Source organism: Brachyhypopomus gauderio, chromosome 5 (assembly GCF_052324685.1).
Source record: "Brachyhypopomus gauderio isolate BG-103 chromosome 5, BGAUD_0.2, whole genome shotgun sequence".
Classification (NCBI taxonomy): domain Eukaryota; kingdom Metazoa; phylum Chordata; class Actinopteri; order Gymnotiformes; family Hypopomidae; genus Brachyhypopomus; species Brachyhypopomus gauderio.
This window is the reverse complement of record NC_135215.1, coordinates 8649463-8656962: the sequence shown is the minus strand read 5'-3', so window position 1 is coordinate 8656962 and position 7500 is coordinate 8649463.

The window sequence follows — 7500 nt, the reverse complement described above, 5'->3', positions numbered from 1 at the left end:
GCTGCAACTGAGTTCTGTTCCATTACATCACGCAGGTAACCTCATGCAGGTAACCCCACGCTGGTAACCTCATGCAGGTAACCTCACGCAGGTAACCTCACGCAGGTAACCTCACACAGGTAACCACATGCAGGTAACCTCATGCAGGTAACCTCACGCAGGTAACCTCATGCAGGTAACCTCATGCAGGTAACCCCACGCAGGTAACCCCATGCAGGTAACCCCATGCAGGTAACCTCATGCAGGTAACCTCACGCAGGTAACCTCACGCAGGTAACCCCACAGAGGTAACCTCATGAAGGTAACCCCACAGAGGTAACCTCACGCAGGTAACCCCATGCAGGTAACCCCATGCAGGTAACCTCATGCAGGTAACCTCACGCAGGTAACCCCACAGAGGTAACCTCACGAAGGTAACCCCACAGAGGTAACCTCACGCAGGTAACCCCATGCAGGTAACCTCACAAAGGTAACCCCACGCAGGTAACCCCATGCAGGTAACCTCATGCAGGCACTCATTTTATTTTGCAGTGCACTGCTGGTCAACAGTTCTCCTCACTCCCAGCAGAACCTACAGAGCGAACGTCTCAAGTCTGTCCTCCTGCCTTTCATTATGTTGTAGTCGTTTCTCCCCCACTCTGACCTCTTCCCTGAAGTCCCCTCTGACACTATTTCCCCACACCACACCCCCTCCTCTTCATTCAGGAGGATGGCTAAATAATGCAGAAGCCTCTCATCAGCAGTCGTATGTGGCGAAAACGTTGGCGTGTCGTGGGCACCCGATCCACTCGTCCGGCTACATGGTGGACGATATGGCCAGGTGTTGGCTTTCTGCAGGTGGAGCTGAAATATTGATGAGCAGTGAGGCAGATTTTCCACCGCTCGCCCGCCTCTGCCAGTGTGTTCACCCTTTCTCCATCACCTGATACAGGCAGCCCAAACCCCCGGCCATAAACCCCCAGCGGAAGAAAGGGAGGGATGGAGGGAGGGAGGGAGAAAGAGAGGGAAAGAGAGAGAGAAGAAGGAGAGAGAGAGAGAGAAGGAGCAAAAGCACCACATTTTCCATCTGCCATGTAAGAGGAGCAGCCTTTTGCTCTGGTGTGCTATGGGTGTGTGTGTTCCGAGGGTGTGTGCGCAGGTGTGTGTGCTATGGGTGTGTGTGTGCGGGTGTGTGCTCGGGTTTGTGTGCTTAGGATGTGTGTTCCGGGTGTGTGAGCAGGTGTGTTTGCAGGCATGTGCTCTGGGTGTGTGAGCAGGCGTGTGTCCGGGGTATGTTTGCAGGTGTGTGCACTGGGTGTGTGAGCAGGTGTGTGCACTGGGTGTGTGAGCAGGTGTGTGCACTGGCTGTGTTTGCAGGCGTGTGCACTGGGTGTGTTTGCAGGCGTGTGCACTGGGTGTGTGAGCAGGTGTGTGCACTGGGTGTGTGAGCAGGTGTGTGCACTGGGTATGTGAGCAGGTGTGTGCACTGGGTGTGTTTGCAGGTGTGTGCACTGGGTGTGTTTGCAGGTGTGTGCACTGGGTGTGTGAGCAGGTGTGTGCACTGGGTATGTAAGCAGGTGTGTGCACTGGGTGTGTGAGCAGGTGTGTGCACTGGGTGTGTTTGCAGTTGTGTGCACTGGGTGTGTTTGCAGGTGTGTGCTCTGGGTGTGTGAACAGGTGTGTGCACTGGGTGTGTGAGCAGGTGTGTGCTCTAGATGTGTTTGCAGGTGTGTGCACTGGGTGTGTGAGCAGGTGTGTGAGCAGGTGTGTGCACTGGATGTGTGAGCAGGTGTGTGCTCCAGGTGTGTTTGCAGGTGCGTGCTCTGGGTGTGTGAGCAAGTGTGTGCACTGGGTGTGTGAGCAGGTGTGTGAGCAGGTGTGTGCACTGGGTGTGTGAGCAGGTGTGTGCTCCAGGTGTGTGCACTGGGTGTGTGAGCAGGTGTGTGCACTGGGTGTGTGAGCAGGTGTGTGCACTGGGTGTGTGAGCAGGTGTGTGCACTGGGGGTGTGAGCAGGTGTGTGAGCAGGTGTGTGCACTGGGTGTGTGAGCAGGTGTGTGCACTGGGTGTGTGAGCAGGTGTGTGCTCCGGGTGTGTGCACTGGGTGTGTGAGCAGGTGTGTGCACTGGGTGTGTGAGCAGGTGTGTGCACTGGGTGTGTGAGCAGGTGTGTGCACTGGGTGTGAGCAGGTGTGTGCACTGGGTGTGTGAGCAGGTGTGTGCACTGGGGGTGTGAGCAGGTGTGTGCACTGGGTGTGTGAGCAGGTGTGTGCTCCAGGTGTGTGAGCAGGTGTGTGCTCCAGGTGTGTGCACTGGGTGTGTGAGCAGGTGTGTGCACTGGGTGTGTGAGCAGGTGTGTGCACTGGGTGTGTGAGCAGGTGTGTGCACTGGGGGTGTGAGCAGGTGTGTGCTCCAGGTGTGTGAGCAGGCGTGTGCACTGGGGGTGTGAGCAGGTGTGTGCTCCAGGTGTGTGAGCAGGTGTGTGCACTGGGTGTGTGAGCAGGTGTGTGCACTGGGTGTGTGAGCAGGTGTGTGCTCCAGGTGTGTGAGCAGGCGTGTGCTCCAGGTGTGTGAGCAGGTGTGTGCACTGGGTGTGTGAGCAGGTGTGTGCACTGGGGGTGTGAGCAGGTGTGTGCACTGGGGGTGTGAGCAGGTGTGTGCTCCAGGTGTGTGAGCAGGCGTGTGCACTGGGGGTGTGAGCAGGTGTGTGCTCCAGGTGTGTGAGCAGGTGTGTGCACTGGGTGTGTGAGCAGGTGTGTGCACTGGGTGTGTGAGCAGGTGTGTGCACTGGGTGTGTGAGCAGGTGTGTGCTCCAGGTGTGTGAGCAGGCGTGTGCTCCAGGTGTGTGAGCAGGTGTGTGCACTGGGTGTGTGAGCAGGTGTGTGCACTGGGGGTGTGAGCAGGTGTGTGCACTGGGGGTGTGAGCAGGTGTGTGCTCCAGGTGTGTGAGCAGGCGTGTGCACTGGGGGTGTGAGCAGGTGTGTGCTCCAGGTGTGTGAGCAGGTGTGTGCACTGGGTGTGTGAGCAGGTGTGTGCACTGGGTGTGTGAGCAGGTGTGTGCACTGGGTGTGTGAGCAGGTGTGTGCTCCAGGTGTGTGAGCAGGCGTGTGCTCCAGGTGTGTGAGCAGGTGTGTGCACTGGGTGTGTGAGCAGGTGTGTGCACTGGGGGTGTGAGCAGGTGTGTGCACTGGGTGTGTTTGCAGGTGTGTGCACTGGGTGTGTGAGCAGGTGTGTGCACTGGGGGTGTGAGCAGGTGTGTGCTCCAGGTGTGTGAGCAGGCGTGTGCAAGCAGGTGGGCTTTAATGCAGCCATGATTCAGGCCTCCAATGCTGCACTGCAGTGGTTTGTTCAAAATCACATGAATCACCTTGAAACAAGCTCAAGAAGGCTCTGCCGCTAGATGTATCTTGCTGAATATGGGGATTGGTAGTATAAAGACACGGGTGAAGTGTCCTTTTAATTTGTAATAATATTAATAATAATTGATCATTTTTACTTTTATTTGGTAATATTAAGACACACTTAATCCAGCTGGCAGCATGTCAAGATTTACAGGCCAAAAACTACAAAGTCTGTTTTTGGCTCTAATTTAAATTTCAGGTTATGCTACTATATGGAACACGTCCACCGCCCTGATGCCGAGACTGCTCCTCATTCACAGCGAACACGACGGTTGCCAAGTCTACCGCACTGCTCTTTGATCCCACAGACAGACGACTAACCTCCCGTTCCCTCGTAATAAAGAACCTGTGTGCGTTTTATGATTTATCTTCCACAGAGCCTTTTGGAGAACACGAGGACTCTTAATATTCCTCTTCTGTGTCCTGGAAACAGGGCCGTGTTTGTAAAACAAAGCAACTTTTGCCCGCCCAGGTGTATCAGCTTCTGTGACCTTAGTCCAGGGGTTCAGTGGGTAAATCATTAGAGAGCAGAAACCCAGCGGTTCATTGCCAGCTGTCCTGAACATGACGTCCTCTCTGTTGAACTGCTGTTCTGCAGACACAACCGTCTGACCCAGCACTAACCATTTAGCTGACAGAGAACTTGAAAAGAACTGAAAAGTGCACAGTTGAGATTCACGGTTATGATCTTCAAACTTCTCTAGTTGTTGGTGAATTTAAGCTGTGTAAATGTCAGCAGCTAAACAGTGATGTCTGTTAAAATCCTTGTTCGATGTATTTTTCCTGTAAAGGTGTTATTTCCCCTAGGGCTTATCGTGAGCCCCGCTGGAGAACGATCAGGCCGTCTCTGTCAGCCCAGAACAGCGCCTGTGGCCGTGTCACCCTAGACCAATCTTTCAATATTTTCATGTCTGCCCTCACACTCCGGTGAATTAGTGTTCCCCTGCCAGGCTGCAGAGATTGATTTCAAGGCCTTTTGCAGACGCGTTTGGCACATAGCTGTTCCAGGCGCTCGTGAGAGATCGGTTCTCGATATCCACAGCAGACAGCTCACACTCCCTCGTTTGACAGGAATGATAACATGGAGGCATCATTGATTTTTGTCATGGTGCCCTGACTATGGTCATGCTCTTGGGGCAGAACTGGGGGCGGGGCTGGAGCAGGGCTGGGGCGGAGCTTGCAAACTCTCATGTTACAGAGAACAGCAGCAGAGGTAGCCACACACTATATATAGTTATTATAGTTAATCATGCAGATATGGTTGTATATATAATATAGGTACTATAGTTACTCATGCAGATTTGGTTAAATATATAATGTAGTTACTAGTTACTCACGCAGATATGGTTATATATGTAGTAAGAGTTACTATAGTTATTCATCCAGATATGGTAATAATACAAATAAAACAAGATTACTGATTTGATTATATGAAATATTGCATCATAAATTCAAATCATTTCTGAATAAAAAAACTAACAAAGAAACTGCTTAAACGCAGGTGTTTCTGTGATATATCTGTGATATGTGCCTTACTTCACATTTGCTAATATTAAAAATTTTAAATCACACTAAATATTTCCTTCACACTTAAGAGCGAGACCAACCCAAAGACAGTCCAGCTGTACTGCTAAACCACTTTGAAAGTTTTTCATTTCAATATAGAATTAATGTAGCATATTTGAACTTAAATAATATTATTACTTTTTTGCAAAACTTAAAACCTAAATTCATTTGTGTTACTCCATTTAGCCCATCAAACACCCCGCATCCTAACTGTGGTAGTGCTGGTGTGCAACAAGGATTGAGGTAACTCATGGAGCTGCATTTATTTGATACAGTCCAAAATCAACCTGAATCATGATCAATAGTAAAAGTTGAGGTTTTGCATCGGGGTCCTCAGGACGAAACTGGGTCTTAAACTTCACTTCAAATGAACAATGGACTGTCATCTTCTTGCAGAAAGTCAGACCTTTTTGATGCTTCGTCCTTTGACCCATGGAGGAAAATTCCAGCCATAAACCTTTCACAGTGCTATAAACCTCCAGCAAGCCCATGTCTGTCATAATCCTCCCAGTGGTTGCCTATCACGAGTGGTTTACAGTGGAAAAACCATTACTGTAAACATGCTGGATCAGTATTTAACCTGAAATACACATGATGTCATCAGAATGATGAGTCTAAGGACCCATTAACATGTAGCACGTCTTACATAAGTGTTTCCTCTGCTCTTCAGCACCCACTGCACATATGTCTAGAGTCCATTACACTGATCTGTGAGTTTCACAAGTGTGTGAGAACACTGGCCTTAACATTTCTTTATCATAGCCAAGGAATTCAATGCTGGTTCCCATTTAATCTCAATACCTCTAATGCCACAGATAATGTGATGTACTGGGGGAACACATGCAATACGATGTTGTGTGATCCTCTTGCTTGCGGAATATGCACCTACACTTAATGTGTTGCAGGGTGTCTGACCTTGTGTCGAGCATGACCCGTTATGGAGGTTTGACTATGTTGCTGACCCTGATAACACTTTTTGGAGCATGTGTTGGCTACAAACATCCTGCAGAATTGGCAGACAAAACATCTCAACTGCTGTTACTTGTGGGACCTTGATCTTTGTGAATCGAGCTAGTGAATAAAGTTTGTTATAGTAGGTATTGCAAAGAATCACATGTCCCTGTGGAGGTTGGCCTACTGTTCGTGAATGTTCACAGTGTGGTCTGTTATCTCCATAACAGGCTTCTTAACAAAAGCAACAGCAAGCTGAGTCAGCAGTGACCGCCCTCTGTTCCGCCCTCTGCTCCGCCCTCTGCTCCGCCCTTGAGTCTGCTCCGCCCTTGAGTCTGCTCCACCTTCGAGTCTGCTCCGCCCTCGAGTCTGCTCCGCCCTCGAGTCTGCTCCACCCTTGAGTCTGCTCCACTCTAGAGTCTGCTCCGCCCTTGAGTCTGCTCCACCTTCGAGTCTGCTCCGCCCTTGAGTCTGCTCCACCATTGAGTCTGCTCCACCTTCGAGTCTGCTCCGCCTCCGAGTCTGCTCCGCCTCCAAGTCTGCTCCGCCCTTGAATCTGCTCCGCCCTCAAGTCTGCTACGCCCTCCAGTCTGCTTTGTCCTAGAGTCTGCTCCGCCCTCAAGTCTTCTCCGCCCTCAAGTCTGCTTCATCCATGTTTGTAAGCATGCTCTGAACTAGTAAAGACACTTTGGTAAGGTTTTCCCCTTTTCTAGGGATTTGGTAAAAGCATTTATCTTTTTAACATGTTTTTTTTAATCAAAATGGACATCAGATGAGATCATTGAGTGATGGTTTTGGGCAAAGCTGCATCGTGTCGACAGGGGCTACCACACAAGGCATTTTGTCCTTAACCATGGTGGGAAAAATCTCATTCATGATCTTTTTAAAGCCAAATGTGAGATATGAAGTTAGCTGCTATGCTTCATTTAATTCAAGCTGGCACAGAGGGCCACAGCTAATCATGACAGCTGCAGAAGTCACGTGACTCAGACGGCTGATGCGATGGTTCTGGGAGATTCACCTGTCGTGCCTGATTGGTTGGCCATCCCTAATGTGATGTTTGGAGGTGTTGCATCATTCCTTTCACCGTGTGGCTCACCACACTAGACTGGGGCGGGAGCATGTGCGTGCTTGTATGCTGTAACGTGGTGGCCTCTCTAAGGAGGTTTGAGAGTGGGGTCCACTAAGAAAAACAAGCACAGTCCAATGAGATGATGTTTAAACTCCTAAACCAGCCACGTCAGACGTGATCAGGAGGTCGTCCTGGTTACTGAAGGTTTGCTAGGTTTCGCTAGTCTACAGTTCTGTTCAGATCGCCTGCCTGTTATTTTTGTTTGTGTTCCTGCTACATCAGAATTCATGTAGACACACTATTGTATTGCTATATACTGACCTGTGCATTACACTGTCATTGTTTTAATACTGCAGATGGAAGATGATGATTTTCAGATGGCCATAAGTTATTTTAATAACCTAGGGCCACAAAAGGGATTATTTTGGAACTCTGCATGTGTGTGTGTGTGTGTGTGTGTGTGTGTGTGTGTGTGTGTGTGTGTGTGTGTGTGTGTGTGTGTGTAATTCTGACTTTGGCCTGATTGCAGTCAAC